The sequence below is a fragment of the Cervus elaphus genome, chromosome 21, assembly GCF_910594005.1.
Source record: "Cervus elaphus chromosome 21, mCerEla1.1, whole genome shotgun sequence".
In the NCBI taxonomy this organism is placed as follows: domain Eukaryota; kingdom Metazoa; phylum Chordata; class Mammalia; order Artiodactyla; family Cervidae; genus Cervus; species Cervus elaphus.
Window position 1 is genome coordinate 11,419,513 of NC_057835.1, and position 16,006 is coordinate 11,435,518.

Genomic DNA, 16,006 nt, shown 5'->3' on the forward strand with positions numbered 1-16,006 from the left:
GGACTCAGTGGTCCAGGACTCATCGAGGACCAACCAGGGAGGGAGACAGCAGATGAAGACCCCAGTCTCTTTGGTCTGCAGAGGGACGGTTCTGGGGTGTGTCTGAAACCATCTCTTAGAGGTCCCCGGTGAAAACACTTTTTGTGACTTTCCTTCCTTCCCCAGGGCCCTTCCCACTCTCGTGCCCGTGCTTCCTGGGATCACATCCCTAATAAATAAACTGCATCTAAAGACATCTTTGAGAGGAGCTTACCATGTAGTAAGAGGATACATGTGATAAAAACAAGCTCCTCACTTCCCACTTGAAGAAAAAGAGTAAGATGCTTTGAGATGTTCACTTTATCTCCGTGTCTGTAGGAGAAGCTTCCCAAAGGCTGAGATGATGCCTGTCTTCTGTCTCTTTAGTGTTATTGGGACACCAGACACAATGCTGGGCACACGGTCAGAGCCGAAGAGATGCACCCTGAGTTGAATTGAATAATAAATGCTGTGAGCTTCTCCCCCAGCCTTGATGGGTGCAGTAGGGCTGTTTCCTGGCGTGCTACTCCACCCAGACACGCGAACCTAAATTCCATCCATTCTCACCGTCCTGAATGCAGGGAAATGAGAACATCCAGCTTCATCTCAGGACAAAGAGACCTAAGTTTAAATGACGGTGTCTGACACCAGGCCCGTCACTTTCCACGTTAATTCCACAAGGCTTTTCTGAGCACCCGAGAGAAACCAGTGGGGACACAGCCGTGAATAAGATAAATAAGGTCACCACCCGCTTTCAGAGTAGTGTTAAGGGGTCAGGACATAAATCAGCTCTCATCTCTCTGCGTTTAGAGAGTCCAGAGGGGTCAGAGCCAGGGTCAGCTCTCAGCGGGGCTCTCCTCCCGCTTCCTCTTTCCAGCAGTTGGTCTCTCTTTCTCAGACAGGCGACCTGAGCCCACTCGGAGCCAAACACTACAACCCACAGCCTCTCTCTGCCTCTTTCTCTCTCCCGGGTTTCTTTTCCTCTGGGGATGGGAGCTTTCTCTATTTCAAGCTCAGCTCGCTCAGGCAAGAAAGCAAAGAGGTTAAAGAGAGAAACTCTGGGGCCAAACTGCTAGGCTCCACACGCACCACAGCTGGGTGGCCTCCAGCAAAGAGGGAGGGTCTCACGGCGGGATTCTCTCAGCCACCAAATGCGTGCAGCAAGAGTGATTTTCATCTCATGGAGTCTTGAAGCGGCAGGTCGAGGGCTGCATACTATGTAAAGCACCAGATGACTCCTGGCTCTTTCCGCTAGTTCTGGCCAAGGAAGAGCTTTCTTGGTTCTTGAGACCCAAACATCCTTCTTCATTTGCTAGCTTTCTGCACCAGGTTGTATGTCTCAGCGTTCCTTACATATTGCATTGTACAGAAAAACCCAAGTGCACTTTTTGGCCAACCCAATCAAGATACTGGCTTAGTCCTTGGTGGCTCAGACGGTAAAGAATCTGTTCCATCCCTGGGTCGGGAAGATCTCCTGGAGGATGGAATAACAACCCACTCCAGTATTCTTGCCTGGAGAATTCCATGGACAGAGGAGTCTGGCAGGCTATGGTCCATGGGGTCGCAAAGAATCAGAAAACAACTGAGCAACTAACATATTCAGCACAATAACAATACTGGGTTACTCTCTTTCCTTTTTCTATGTCGGTGCTCAACCCTGCTTATTCCTGGATCCCCTGGCCATGATATCATCAAAAATCGCCCGGCGTCACCCCACCGTCTCACACAGACCCTTCTCTGTGATTGCACAGGTTTGGCTGCGATTTCTTCTTGTGCTGAGACAATTCAGAGAAACGCTTTCTCCCACCAGCCTTCACCCTGACGTGCAGCAAGACAGAAAAACCGCTGCTTACCCCTTCCAGGCAAGGCCCCCAGCGCTGTTAGGAGCTGCCTCCCCCCTCACTCCCCTCTCCCTGCGGTTTTCCCCAGGCAGGAAGTAGGTGGTGGGGAGGGGGAATCTCCGACTCCTAGCCCTCCTTGGAGCGTGGCATCCACCGAATTAATCAGAGAGGCGGGCTGTGTCCATCCAACCTGAAGGCCACCTGTGTTCCAAATTTGAAAATCCATTCACTTGGGAGAAGCAGAGAGTCCCACAGTGAGTCAATGGATTTCACTTCACTGAACATTGCTTTGGGCAAATAAGCAATTTTATTTCCTCTTCCCTACCCCCCTGAAAAACATCAATGAAGTGTTTTGTGGTGTTGCTGACAGCACATGTCACTTCGAAGCTGGAAATAAAATCTTCTTTGAGCTATTTATAACCGACTGGCAAATGGAAGGTAGTGGGAAGGAAAGGGAGACCAAAGCAGGAATGATGGGGGGAGCTGAGTGCCAGCCCCTCCAGCTCCCAGCTGCTCAGCTCTGCAGGCATCAATCACTCAGAGCCCCTGGACCCCACTCTTCATCTGTGAAGGAGGCTGGGGGACCCCTACACCTGCCTACAAGGGGTATAGAGCAAGCATAGAGTGAGGACACTGCAAGCTCTCCCAGGAATGGGGGTGTGCTTTATAAACTATAAAGTGCTTCTGAGGTTTCAAAGAGACTGGAGGATCCAGTTTTTCAAAGCAGGGGTCTTCAACCTAGGAACCGGATTCTCAGCAGCTTTAGGGGTTCTGGAAACCACCCATAATTTTATGCAAAAGTTTCAAGTGCAAGGTGTGTCTCACTGGAGAGGTCTTTAACCTACATTAAAATATCAAGAGGATCTCTAACCCAGGAGAGGCTAAACCCAGCATCCCAGGTGCAACATGGGGCTACAAAACTAAATGCCCATGGATCCAGGCAGTTGACCTGAAAGAGAAGCTGAGTCAGTCTGCAAAACCGACAGATCCATGGGGACCGTGGCAAACTGGGGGGTCCCAGTGAAAGGGAGGGACCTCCACTCCGCTCCAAAAGATGATGGCCAATCAGGAATGGGATCCAGGGATGCCCCAGTCTTTTCCTTTTAAGAAAATAAATCAAAATCCAGATTTCTACTTATAATCCTGCACTTTTTTCCTTTAGCTAATTCACAGCTTTCAGTTTTATCTGGGTTCAACAAAACACATAGAGAAGCTAGCTTCAGCCCGAACACCACCACTTCGTAAATTCTGTCCTAGAGTTTTCCTGTGTGCTCACAGCTGCTTGGGAAGAACCCACGTCCGGGGTCACGACGCCTCCAGCTGCACACCGGAGTGACTGTGGCTCCCTCCCGAAGCCCTAGACGCCCCAGATGTCTCCCTGAGCCGGGGAACTTGCTCTCCAGCCCGCCTCCCGCAGGCCCGATGGGACCATTTCTGAGTTCCTGTCCATCACTCCTCAGAGTCTCTGCATCTCCTTAACTCTACCTGGTCTGTGTCCACCTGTCTGTCCATCATCACCACAGCTGCCAACTGTCCCGGCCACCAGCCTCTTTCCACTTTGTATCCAGGAATCAGGAGAGGGGCATTCACCTCTCGTCTCTGCCACACACAGGGACAGAGGAGGCCGAGTCACTTCCCTTTCTTGAACTTCAGGTCCCAACAGGCTCTAATTCTCCCTGGAGTCCCTACAACTCATCATGAACTCTGCTTCCTACCCAGTTCCTTCCTCCAAATTCAATCACTGAATCAGAATCACCTTTCCTTCTGTGCAGAGGAATTAGTGGGTTCCAGGCATAGTGAAAAAAAACATCAGCAATGGTCCTCCCAAACCTTTCCCTCTTGGAAAGTCGGATTTTCCTCCTCCTTCTAGAAATGCAAAGAGTTGGAACTAAAGGTTCCCATACAACACAGCCATTCATTCTTTATAGCAAGATGGGGGAAAAGGACGTATCCTTTTCAGACAAAGCCCAAAAGCTCTTGAGAATAACCCCGATACTTCTGTCATCGTTTGTAGGGGTTTTGCCAAGCTTGAAGGAGAGAAAGCAGCTGTGTATTTAACACCCTCCTCTCTCCTGCTGGACTTAAGACTCATGAGGCGCGGTCTGTGCTTGTCTGGGCACTTCTGCAGCCTAGTTCCCCATGTCCTGGCGCATTGCTGTGTGTGGTGTGCACTCAGTCCCTCAGCTGCATCCGACTCTTTGCAACCCCACAGACTCTAGCCCACCAGGCTCCTCTGTCCATAGAATTTTTCAGGCAAGAATACAGGAGTGGCTTGCCATTTCCTCCTCCAGAGGATCTTCCCCACCCAGGGATCGAACCCACGTCTCATGTGTCTCCTGCATCTCAGGCAGATTCTTTACCACTGAGCCACCGGGGAAGCCCTGGAGCATTGCTAGGGCTCAAGAAATGTTATTGAAATGAACTATATCCAGTAACAGTGATACTTGAAATGCCATCCCCTTGCCAAATCTCTTCATCTGGCCAAACACCATACAGAGTCTTCAGCCACTCTAGACCCCAGATCAGGAACAAGCCTGCACTTTATTGTAGGGCCACCCCTCCAACACAATGCTTCACGCAGGGTCCGAGCAACCCAGGGCCCCCAAAGCTGAGCCAGCTTCTCTCTGCGGACAGTGCCCTGCCCCAAAAGTGCCTGAGACACGGTTTGCATTTCTGACAGCGCCAAGGGAGCTCTGCACAGAGGAGGGACTGGAGCTGCCTGCGAACTGCTGCCAGAAAGACTCCAAGTCCACTGCTCACGGAGAACTGGCTCTCTTTACAGATGAGTAGACACAGATCTGGAGAGAGACGTGTCATCGCAGAAACGGGGGTGGAATTGATCGGAAAGAGAGAGTTCCCCAGAGGGATAAATGGTGAGCTGAGTGGTTGAAACACTGTGGTTTGAAAACAGACAAATCTCCAGAAATAGAAAGACAAGGTCAGAGCAAAATGAGACATTCGCGCCCAGAAGGCTTTTCATGAGCTCTGCCTCGGTGACACCGTAGGGTAATGAATGGAGAGGGAGCCTGGACTCAAAAGACGTAAGTCCTATGAAATCCAGGAAAACAGCCCCAATTTTCCCAAACCTACGTTTCCCTCTCTGTTGTGGCAGATTGAGTTAGGTCCAGTTCTTCACACCCCGGTAACAGTCTCTGCGCCTCGCCCTCCTTGCACACCCTAGCTTTGGCTTAACCACAAACCAGGATAGGAGCAGAGATGTGAAATGCAACTGGGCTTCCAATTGCTTCTGTGCTCTGGTGGTCTGCCGTGACCTGGCGGAGCCTCTGTTTCTTTAGCCCAGGACCTACATCTGAGCTCAAGCTGCAGTTAGACCCACGGTAAACAAGTGCCACCATCCGAGCCAGCCCATGTCAGCCTGGATCCCACAGACAACTGTCAGGAGGAAGACCATGGTGGGGGAGAGGGGAATGCCCATTGCTTTATCCCACTGGGACTCTGTGGATGTGTGTCACATAGCAAAAGAGACTGCAATGCTTGGAATATTACTCAGCTATTAAGAAGAATGCATTTGAGTCAGTTCTAATGAGGTGGATGAAACTGGAGCCTATTATGAATGAAGTAAGTCAGAAAGAAAAACACTAATATGGTATACTAACACATATATATGGAATTTAGAAAGATGGTAATGATGACCCTATATATGAGATAGCAAAAGAGATACAGATATAAAGAACAGTCTTTTGGACTCTGTGGGAGAAGGCAAGGGTGGGATGATTTGAGAGATTAGCATTGAAGCATGTATATTCAGTTCAGTTCAGTTCAGTTCAGTCGCTCAGTCATGTCCAACTCTTTGCGACCCCATGAATCTCAGCACGCCAGGCCTCCCTGTCCATCACCAACTACCATAGTCTACTCAAACTCATGCCCATCTAGTCGGTGATGCCATCCAGCCATCTCATCCTCTGTCATCCCCTTCTCCTCCTGCCCCCAATCCCAGGGTCTTTTCCAATGAGTCAACTCTTCGCATGAGGTGGCCAAAGTACTGGAGTTTCAGCTTCAGCATCAGTCCTTCCAATGAACACCCAGGACTGATCTCCTTTAGGTGGACTGGTTGGATCTCCTTGCAGTCCAAGGGACTCTCAAGAGTCTTCTCCAACACCATAGTTCAAAAGCATCAATTTTTCAGCGCTCAGCTTTCCTCACAGTCCAGCTCTCACATCCATACATGACCACTGGAAAAAACATAGCCTTGACCATGCAGACCTTTGTTGGCAAAGTAACATTTCTGCTTTTTAATATGCTATCTAGGTTGGTCATAACTTTCCTTCCAAGGAGTAAGTGTCTTTTAATTTCATAGCTGCAGTCACCATCTGCAGTGATTTTGGAGCCCCAAAAAATAAAGTCTGACACTGTTTCCACTGTCTCCCCATCTATTTCCCATGAAGTGATGGGACCAGATGCCATGATCTTAGTTTTCTGAATGTTGAGCTTCAAGCCAACTTTTTCACTCTCCTCTTTCACTTTCATCAAGAGGCTTTTTAGTTCATCTTCACTTTCTGCCATATTACCTTATGTGAAATAGATCACCAGTCCAAGTTTGATGCATGAAACAGGGCACTCAAAGCCGGTGCACTGGGATGACCCAGAGGGATGGGATGGGGATGGAGGTGGGAGGGGGGTTCAGGATGGGGGACACATGTACACCCATGGCTGATCCATGTCAATGTATGGCAAAAACCACCACAATATTTTAAAGTAATTAGCCTCCAACTAAAATTAATTTTAAAAAAAGAAAGACTGCAATGCTCATCGAATGTGGGCCGCGGCAGTTCTCATGACCTCTTTGCAGTGTGCTGCGAAGCAGAGACCAGTGCACCAGTGCAGATCTCACACACGTCACGCTGCTGCTCAGGCACCGAGTCAGGTCGGACTCTCTGCAACCCCATGGACTGCAACCTGCCAGGCCACTCTGTCTGTGGGATTTCCCAGGCAAGAATACTGGGGAGACCTGCTATTTCCTTCCTCAGGGGATCTTCCCAACCCAGGGATCAAACCTGTGTCTCTGGCATCTCCTGCTGAGCCACTGTGGAAGTTCCTCATACACTATAACATATGATAAAGGTAGGTGGTGGATACTGTTAATGGGTAAATAATCCAAACAAGTCTTAAGTGAGGTGAAAAGAAGAAAATGATTGAATGTAAACATAAAAACAAAGTGACTATATTATCTCACACTCCAATTCAGCCTTCTTACAGAGATCAGCTCACATCATTACTCTGTAGGGAGAAATGACCCCTGGAGACCCTCCCCCAGTATGAGATTCCATCCCCAGCCCCTGAGAGCCGCAGGCATTCTTGGACCCAAGATTATCTGCATCAGTCACTGCAAAGCTGTCCCCATCCTCACGTCTGCTTTTCTGGCTCTGATTCTCCCACCTCCCTTTTTCCTTGTAAGTGTCCTTGTGCTGATGTGGGGCCACCTGGATAATCCTAGGTCACCTCCCCATCTCAAGATCCCTTATGTAGTCATATCTGCAAAATCCCTTCATGTATATTCACAGGCCCTGGGGAGGAGGATGTGGACCTCTTTGGGTGGCCAGTACTCTGTCCATCACAGTGAATTTCTAACTTCTATCCTGGAAAAGTAGAATTATCTGGTGGTTCAGCGGTAAGGAATCCACCTGACAATGCAGGAGGCGTGGGTTCAGTTCCTGATCCAGGAAGATCCCAAGGACCCCAGGGCAATCAAGCCTGTGTGCCACAGCTATTGAGCTCGGGAGCCCACCTCCTGGGAGTCGGTCTAGAGCCTGGGAGCGGCAACTACTGAGCCTATGTGCCGTGACTGCGGAAGCCTGTGTGCCCTAGGGCCCGTGCTCCACAAGAGAAGCCGCTGCCGTCAGAAGCCTGTGCATCACAACTAGAGAGTAGCCCCCAGCTCACCACAACGAGAGAAAAGCCCACAGAGCAACTAAGACCCAGCACAGCCAAAAATAAAATAAATAAATAAAATTATTTTAAAAAAAGAAAAAGTAGGATTCAGAAACTAGAAAATTCTCTAAAATCAGGAAAGGATATGATGACGGTCATTGGCACATACGTGTTCACATAAATGATAGTTCTCGCTCCCGGTCACACGGTAATATTTACTTCCTTGCCCCCCTTGGAAACGGTCATGCCCTCGCGACTTGCTCTGGCCACTGAAACAGGAGAAGAGGCCGGAGCGCTTCTGGGTAATGTCTTACTGTGATCTGTGTAAGATGTATCTGTTTTTTCACTGCCCTCCAGCAGGATGGCTGGCAAACGGTGGCCTCTCTATCAGCCTGAGTCCTAGAGTGACTCGGACCCCAGTCCCCCCAGATGTCCCCTGATGGACACACAGCACTAATGAGAAATAAATTTTATTATTTTAAGCCACGAAGATTTGGGGGTCTAACCTAACCCACCCCAAAGGCATTCAAAGTTTCAGGGCAACCAACGGCAGGTCGACTATAATAGTACATTGTATGGGTTGGCCAAAACGTTCATTTGGGTTTTTCCATAAGACCTTCTGAATTTTTTTTGCCAATCCAGTAATTGCTTATAACCCCAAGAACTCCCACCCACTGGCCCCAGCTGAGCTGTCATGGCCAAAGTCCAGCAACAATGAAAGAATCCGGGGAGCAAGCTATGTATCCTTCTAGTACTCGCTGAGTGCATGCGTGCGTACACGCACAGAGAGAACCAAGCTGTATATTCTCAGAAAAACTGCCCCTCCCTTGCCTTCTTCTGGGTTCCCAGTTCCTTGCATAACGCCTGGCCCGGAAAAGCCAGTGGCATGGAGAATGGGGCCGCAGAGGGAAATAGCAGCACCGGGTCTAACGCGCTAGGTCTTTCCGAAGTCTAAGTGGGGATACGGAGCCAGGTTGACTGACACGGTCAAGAGATGCCCAGCTGAGCAAATAGAGTCGACGAGCTGGTTATGATTGCATCTGCCCCAAGTCCTCACTCCAGGAAATGCAAGGAGACAGAAATCCAGACAGCATGTGTCCTGGCGAGGCAAGCTAGTGAAGGAAAATCCTCCCCCACATATGTACTCACTAGAAAGGGCTTCACGGGTGATGGCTATTTGCCAGAGAGCCAGGCCTGGAAGACAGCTTGAAGGAAAAGGAGAAAGCCGTTGTGTGCGGGGGTGTGACTCGGGGGCCTGTGGATGTCAGTGTGTGGGTTGGGATGGGGAAGGAAAACAGAACACAATTTGTCTTAGAAATAAATCCAGGAACTTTCCTCCAAGGGTATGTCTGGTACGAAGGTGATTCTCTGACTGCAGAAGAGAGCGGCTCTGGGATTTGGGGGAGATTAAGTGGTGAACATGGTTTTGGGATCAAGCACATCCAGGTTTAGACCCTACCCACTGGGCGGGATGGCGGGATGGCAGGGGTGGAAGGAGGCTCCAGACGGAGAGGGTCTATGTATGCTGTTGTCGTTTAGTTGCTCAGTCGTGGCCGACTCTTTGTGACCCCATGGACTGTAACCTTTCAGGCTCCTCTGTCCATGGGATTTTCCAGGCAAGAACATTGGAGTGGGTTGCCATTTCCTTCTCCAGAGGATCTTCCTGACCCAGGGATTGAACCTGCATCTCCTGCACTGGCAGATGGAGCCTTTACCACTGAGCTGCCAGAGAAGCCCAGGATATATGTATATTTATAGCTCATTAATGGCAACCCACTCCAGTACTCTTGCCTGGAAGATCCCATGGACGGGGGAACCTGGTAGGCTACAGTCCATGGGGTCGCACAGTCGGACACGACTGAGCGACTTCACTTCACTTCATCGCTCATTCTCATCACCGTACAGCAGAAACTAACATAACATTGTGAAGCAAGTATCCTCCAGTTAAAATTAAATTCAAAACTAAAAAAATCTTAACCACTGAGAGTATGCTTAAGTCTCATCTACTTAATATATATATTACTTTTAATTAATATTACTTTTTAAATTTTTTTAAAAATTTAACATATCAGTTTTTGTTTTCTTTGCTTTTAGTATCATACTGAAATATAGATGTCGTTTCTCCATCCAGTCATGTATTCATGCATTTGTTTGTTCATTCATTCATTCATTCTGTATTGTAAGAAGCATAAACACAGCAGTAATCTTATAATCTTGGAAGACATAAATAAGGCACAATCTCTGCCCTTAAAATATCGTGCAGATAATACGAAAATACAAAAAGCTAACCATATCGGAGACCAGGGGTCTCCAAAATGGGAGAAGTGCACACTCACCAGCAGTGACCAAGACAACCACTAAGAAAGAAAAAGAAAATATTACAACGCCTATTTCTGTTTGTTTTTATCTCGCGTTTTCTAAATGTGTACTTTGTATGCTTTATAGCATATGATGAAACAATACAGTGGCACTTGGAACTAATAAACGAATAAGGAAGAACAAGGAAGGAATGTTTTAGAGTGTTCTGTGTCAGTCACGTGCTACTCTGTGACCCCGTGGACAATAGCCCACCAGACTTCTCTGCCCTTGGAATTTTCCAGGCAAAAATACTGTAGCAGTTTGCCATTTCCTTCTCCAGGGGGTCTTCCTGACCCAGGGATCAAACCCATGTCTCCTATATATTACAGGAAGATTCTTTACCACTACACCACGTAGGAAACATATGTGGTCAAAAAACATGTACTGATGAGATGCATAATCGAAAATTTAGGGGCAGCTATAAATTTTTGATTTCCTGGTTAAGAGAACAGCAAAATAACAGCACTGGATTCATCCTTATCCACCTTCCCCATTGAAATACTTCTGAAAACATACCCTGGAGAACTAAAGGTGCAATAATACTGAAAACCAGAAATAATGTTCCATTATCTACTAGAGCCCAAGAGGAATTCTACTAAGTGAAGAATTGAGCGCTGCTATGAAGCAGAACTGCTGCCCTGAAATTAAAAGATGCTTGCTCCTTGGAAGAAAAGCTACGATCAACCTAAACAGCACATTAAAAAGCAGAGACATTACTTTACCAACAAAGGTCCATCTAGTCAAACCTGTGGTTTTCCAGTAGTCATGTATGGATGTGAGAGTTGGACTATAAAGAAAGCTGAGCGCTGAAGAATTGATGCCTTTGAACTGTGGTGTTGGAGAAGACTCTTGACAGTCCCTTGGACTGAAAGGAGATCCAACAAGTCCATCCTAAAGGAGATCAGTCCTGGGTGTTCACCAGAGAGACTGATGCTGAAGCTGAAACTCCAATACTTTGGCCACCTGATGTGAAGAACTGTCTCATTGGAAAAGCCCCTGATGCTGGGAAAGATTGAAGGTGGGAGAAGAAGGGGACAACAGAGGATGAGATGGTTGGATGGCATCACTGACTCAATGGACATGAATTTGAGCAAGTTCCAGGAGTTGGTGATGGACAGGGAAGCCTGGCGTGCTGCAGCCCATGGGGTCACAAAGAGTCAGACATGACTGAGCAACTGAACTGAACCAATGAAGCAGAACAGGCTTCCCTGGTGGCTCAGTCAGTAAAGAATCTGCCTGCAACGCGGGAGACCTGGGTTTGATCCCTGGGTTGGGAAGATTCCCTGGAGGAGGACATAGCAACCCACTCCAGTATTCTTGCCTGGAGAACTGCATGGACAGAGGAGCCTGGCAGGATGTAGTCCAGGGGATCACAAAGAGCTGGACATGACTGAGCGACTATGCACAGCACAGCACGTGAAGCAGAACAATAACACCAGCCATAAGAAGAGAGATCTCTAACATCACCACTGTCTGCCCCTGCCTCAGAGACAAGAGCATCTTTCCCAATGGGGAGAACAGCAGGAGAACCATTTCAAGTGTCTAATGCTGGCATTTAGTGGCTTAAAACAACAAGAACCATGCTTTATCTCCCCAATTCTGTAAACCAAGGATGCAGGAGCAAGTTGGTTGGGCAGTTCTGACTCAGGCTCTCGCAGGATGCTCTCTGTTGGGCCTTGGCTGGAGTTCCAGTCTTCTACGTGATGGACCAAGGCCAGGAGCTCCACTTCCGAGGACGTTCACTCAAGTGGCAGCAAGCTGGGACTGCCAAGTTGGTTTGTCTTCATGGGAGCTCTCCGCAGAGCTGCTCGAGCGTCCTTCCAACACGGCAGCTGACGTCTTTCAGAGAAGATGATCCAAAAGGCCGAGGTGGAAGGTGCCATGCGTTTTCCTACCCAGGCTTGGGTATCACACACTGTCCCCTCCACCACATGTAAGGGATCTCACAAGCCAGCTCTGATTCAACATTGAAAAGGACTAGACAGGACACGGGTTCTGGAAGTGGGGACCAGGAAGCTGTAGCAGAGGCTGGCCACCACAGACGCTAACCCCTGGGGATCATTTCTGAGGCGGCCAGGGCCCTTTCCTCTCTCTTTGTCTCTCTCTCTCGTCTTGTTCTTACTCTCTTCTTTATCTCTTCTTGTATCCGTCAAATCTCCTCCACTCGTTTTCACTTGTCTACATATTTTCAAGAACTATAATATTCACTTATAAAAAGGTAAAATCTTTATAGATCTCACAACTAGCAGCAATGAAAGACTAATGTAAGCATGAAAGGAACATAGACAGCTCAAAATATCTCTGAGGAGAGCAAAGAATGGACTCCGAATCTATCAGATGCAAACACACTTGTGGAGATTCTCTAACAAAAATAGCACAACTGTCACTATGTAGCAAGTGTAATGACCAGGACCGGATGACAGAAATTCTACCAGCCCTGCCCCCAGGAACCAGACAACTCCACCACTTTCTGAATGAGGACCTTCCCCAGGCAGCCTGAAGCCTCACATGGTTCACCTCTGGTTCCAAGTCTTAAGCAAGTTCATCTAATTATAGGGATCTAGGTTCCCTGCTACTACACTGGCTGAAAACAAGCCTCAGGATGAAATTTTTCTCGATTCTACCTTGAGAAGGCAGGAGTCAAAATGTGAAAAATAATTAAGATATACAGAGGCCATTAAAGAGATACTGGACAGCTGCAAGCGATATATGTCAACTACGGAGATAAAATTAGCACAAAGAATATAAGCTAATGAAAAGGAGAAGGAAAAGGGAAGGTGTTTCCCACCCATGGCTACCCACCCACATTCTCCAGGAAAATGCCAAGACGGTGTTGGTGATTGTTACTGGAAATGTGAGTACCTTGCATGCGTGCTCAGTCACTTCAGTCATGTCCAACTCTTTTCAACCCTGTGGACTGTAGCCCACCAGGCTGCTCTGTCCATGGGGATTCTCCAGGCAAGAAGACTGGAGTGGGTTGCCATGCCCTCCTCCAGGTGATCTTCCGGACCCAGGGCTCAAACCCACATCTCTCATGTCTTCTGCATTGGCAGGCTGGTTCTTTACCACTAGCACCACCTGAGTACCTTAGGGTTATAGCTATTCAAATCTGTTATCTCACTTAATCTCACAAAACCCCAGTGAAGTTAACCAGCTTGGGGTTATGGGCTCAGAGAGAACAGACAAGACAGTTTGCTGGAGCTTTCACTAAACAACTAGAAACACAGAAACATAAACCTCCCTGGGCACTTGTATCTGCGTCTCTTCAGAGGGTTCCCCATTACTTGTCTTGGTAGAAAACCTCAGCTTTTGTGGACTAGAAATGGGTCCACCTTCATCTACAAGCACTCTAACGTCTTTCACATGGACTCCAGGCAGAGGTGTTTTTCTCTATCAAAATACATGTGTAGGTTCGTCTTCACATTTCCTTTCACCAAAGCCAGTCATAATTACCTAAAACAGCTGCAGCAGGACCAGAGTAACAGGTGCAGTTGTCTTTTATCATTTCAAGTCCAAAGTTTCTTCCTGTTTGGCAGAAATCCCCAAACTGCGTGATAATCTTGGTTGGACAACATCTATGGGAGCCTAGGGAAGCTAGGTAACTCCCCTCCACCACCCAGCACCTGGGCAGTCACATGACCCAGCTTGTCCAGTAGGACTTCCCATCTTGAACACTCAATCGCACCCGGGTTCTCAAACACCTTGCCTCCTGTGGTCTCCATCATTTTTTTGAGCTTGGTTTTCAGTCTTTTAACTAGCCAGCACCTTTCTCAAAGATTCCTTTCCTGGGACTTCCCTGGCCGTCCAGTGGTTAAGACTCCACACTTTCAGTGCAGGGAACATAGGTTCAATTCCTGGTCCGGGAACTAAGATCCCATATGCCTCAGGGCACAGCAAAAAAAAGTTAAAAATCCCTTTCCTGCCTTTCCCTTTTCTATACAGTGTTGGGTATGCAGAGACAATTTTACATCTTTAACGTAATGCTAGCCACTAAATAAACCAAGGTTCTTATTAGCCTGCCCAGCTTCATCAGGGCTAAAGGACAATTTTTGTTAGGCTTTCTGAAGGGCCTTATTATTTCAACAAACATCCATTGTTTGCACCTTTTGTACCAAACCCTCTTTGATGATGAAGACTCAGGGTTGACTAGGCAACAATCACTTCTAGGAGTTTGCAATTAAAAGGAGTCCAGAGCGGTTTTAATGCTATCCTCTGCTGGTGAAGAATCTGCCTGCAATGCAGGAGACCGGGGTTTGATTCCTGGGTCGGGAAGATCCTCTGAAGGTATAAGCTACCCACTCCAATATTCTTGGGCTTCCCTGGTGGCTCAGCTGGTAAAGAATCCACCTGCAGTGTGGGAGACCTGGGTTTGATCTCTGGGTTGGGAAGACCCCCTGGAGAAGGGAATGGCTACCCACTCCAGTATTCTGGCTTCAAGAATTACATGGACTATCCATGAGGTCACAAAGAGTTGGACATGACTGAGTGAATTTCACTTTCACTTTGTGGCTCAGCAGTAAAGAATTCACCCCCAATTCAGGAGACTTTCAGGAGACGAGGGTTCAATCCCTGGGTCAGGAAGGTCCTCTGGAGGAGGAAATGGCAACCCACTCCAGTATTTTTGCCTGAAGAATATCATGAATAGAGGAGCCTGGCTGGTTACAATCCATGGGGTCTCAAAGAGTCGGACACAACTGAGCGACTAAAACAAAGCAACAAAATGCCCACCACTATCTTTTCAGACACCTAGAAATCAGGTTAGAAATCACTGATCCATCCAAAACTACTTCTTTCACATTTAAAAAAAAAAAAAAAAAAAAACCTAAGATCCGGAGAGATGAAGAGATTTCTCCAAAGTCATAACAGCAATTTCCCAGCACAGCTAGGAGCAGAACTCAACTTCCCTGAATCCCAGGCTCGAAGCTCTTTCCACTTCATCACCTCACCTGCAGGAGATTTAAACAGCAGACCTCATCTGCCCTTTGGTTGGTTTTTGCCAAATGGTCAACCCCGAGATGCTGGCAGGCAGACAAGTGAATGCCCAGTTAAGCCCAGCTGGGGTCACCGGCAAAACGGAACACTACCTGAGGAGAGAAAGAGTCTCTAGAGGCCCCAGGGAGACGCCATGGAGGACAAGCTTGGAACCGGCGAGCCCGAAAGAGACATGGGAACAGCCCGGAGACATCCAAGCGTGCCAGTCTGCCTTTCCAGCACACCAGACCCGGGAGCATATGGCCCATAATTAACTCACCTGGGAGCCAGTTATTGAGCCACAAATGGAGAATTATGGCTTCAGGTGAGGATCAGCAGCAGGAAGCCAAGCCCTCAGAAGACCAAGAAAACCGCGTTTTCATGCAAAAATCTTCAGCAGTCATAAACGAAAGGAGACAGACAGGGGTCGAGGGATGATGGCAAAGTGCAAGGCTGCTGCTGCTGCTGCATTGGATGCTGCGTACATACTTCTGGAAGGTCTGTGAGACCCAGCGGAATCTCCCAGGCACTCCTTTTGGGCCCTGGGAACCGCCCCAGTTTACAGCAGGACAGCAACCTGGACATCCCCTCAGGGACACAGTTGAGCTTGGGCTTCCAACGACATGCTTTTTCCGGTTGGGAAGATCCACCTCGCACCTGAGAATTGGTAGAACAGAAAAAGAAAGTGAAGTTTGCTCAGTCATGTCCGACTCTTTGGGACCCCACAGACTATAGCCTACCAGGCTCCTCAGTCAACGGAATTTTCCAGGCAAGACTACTGAAGTGGGTTGCCATTTCCTTCTCCAGGGGCTCTTTCTGACCCAGGGATTGAACCCAGGTCTCCTGCATTGCAGGTGGATGCTTTACCGTTTGAGCCACTAGAGAATTGGTTGGAGTTCCTCTAAATAGGATTGCTTTGGACTCTTTGC

The 16,006-nt window shown here is 48.1% G+C and overlaps 1 long non-coding RNA gene across 1 annotated transcript in view; it reads right to left on the reverse strand.

Annotated features, from left to right (window-relative positions):
• The window catches only part of LOC122679596, a 20,616-nt gene extending 4,912 nt beyond the window's left edge, over positions 1-15,704 (reverse strand). The window contains exons 1-2 of the long non-coding RNA XR_006336448.1: positions 15,358-15,704; positions 254-463 (exon numbers count right to left, since the gene is read on the reverse strand). This is a non-coding gene — a long non-coding RNA (uncharacterized LOC122679596). The remainder of the gene's footprint in view (positions 1-253; positions 464-15,357) is intronic.
• Between the last annotated feature and the right edge of the window lie 302 nt (positions 15,705-16,006).